Genomic DNA, 1,428 nt, shown 5'->3' with positions numbered 1-1,428 from the left:
GATTTCATCACCGTTCTCTTCTTGCCCGCTTTAGGAACACGTAACCTACGCGAACCTAAGCCTAAAATTTTGACTAGAACGAGACCGATAGGGTAACGAGCTTAACAGGAAAGTCATTCGAAAAATATTGGTTACTCTTTTAAGCATACTTCGAAGTTCTTGACGGTTTCTGTAAGTTGAATGCGTGACTGCGCCGCCTTGTAATACCGGTGAGGCCTTGGGTATCAAAGCTCCACCGAGCTTCCCTCGCCTCTATTCAACTTACGTTAACTCGGATTGATTCCAGAGGGGTTTGCTTAAATTGTAACGAATTCCCGTTCGAAGGATTAGAAGCTGGTCTAGAAACAATCTAAGTGGAGCCATCATGCTTTTTGTTTGCTAGAAATCAATAGGTTTGATTTGGTTGAGTCGGCCTTGATCTGTGTTTGCTTACCCTTCCAATTTAGAAAATTCTATTGTATGCCTGAACGTAAAAGAGACGCACTAGGTAGATTTGTTAAAGAGAAACCTAGTAGTTCGAAGCGTCTCGATTACCTTAATCTAGAAAGTCCGACTTTTGAAGAGTCTGTTTTTGAACGTCCTTTGACTGAGGAGAGAATCCATGTTGCTCCGATAGCGCCAGAAATGGCAACTTTGAAAGCTTTGTTGAATCCAACTAGGACTACTCGTCCTTCGTGTATTAAGTTAGCTGAAACGGAGGCACCCTATGAACTGAAACCTGGGACCTTACAGATGCTCCCAATCTTTTTAGGGAAAGAAAATGAAAACCCTTATTACCATGTTAGGGATTTTGAGGAAATTTGTAGTACTCTAAGAATTAGAGGCTTAGATGATGATGCTTTGAAACTTAGGTTATTCCCATTTTCCCTGAAAGATAAGGCCAAGTCGTGGCTGTATAGTTTGGACTCCGAGTCAATTGAGACATATGAACAACTTACATCTGCCTTTTTCAATAAGTTTTTCCCTAGGCACAAAACATCGTCTATTAGGACGCAAATATGCACATTTTCACAACAAGAGGGAGAATCTTTATATAGGTATTTGGAAAGGTTCAATGATTTATTATCCCAGTGTCCTCATCATGGTTTAGAAAAGGTTAGGCTAGTTCAGATCCTTTATGAGGGTTTAGATTATTCCACAACGACCATGGTTGAGTCTCTATGCACTGGTGGATTTGAAAACCAAACTGTTGATGCGGCGATGGAATTTTTTAATGAAATCGCCGAAAAAACCCAGCAATGGGAAAATAGTAGGGCACCCCAGAAAACAATTCTTTTAAGTAGAGGAAACGTTAATAGGGTAGAAGGAGGCTATGAATCAGATGCCAAAATTGCTGCTATAGCAAAAAGGTTAGAAGCCTTAGAAGTGGGCCAGACTAGTGGTAGAGTGGAGCCTTTTTGGGAAGGCCAGAATATTGAAGAGCAGGCC

The 1,428-nt window shown here is 41.0% G+C and overlaps 1 pseudogene; it reads right to left on the bottom strand.

Annotated features, from left to right (window-relative positions):
- Positions 1 to 988: 988 nt before the first annotated feature.
- Positions 989 to 1,088, bottom strand: LOC113354688 (annotated as a pseudogene).
- Positions 1,089 to 1,428: the final 340 nt, after the last annotated feature.

This window comes from Papaver somniferum, chromosome 2 (assembly GCF_003573695.1).
Source record: "Papaver somniferum cultivar HN1 chromosome 2, ASM357369v1, whole genome shotgun sequence".
Classification (NCBI taxonomy): domain Eukaryota; kingdom Viridiplantae; phylum Streptophyta; class Magnoliopsida; order Ranunculales; family Papaveraceae; genus Papaver; species Papaver somniferum.
This window is presented reverse-complemented; position numbering and strand designations above follow the sequence as displayed.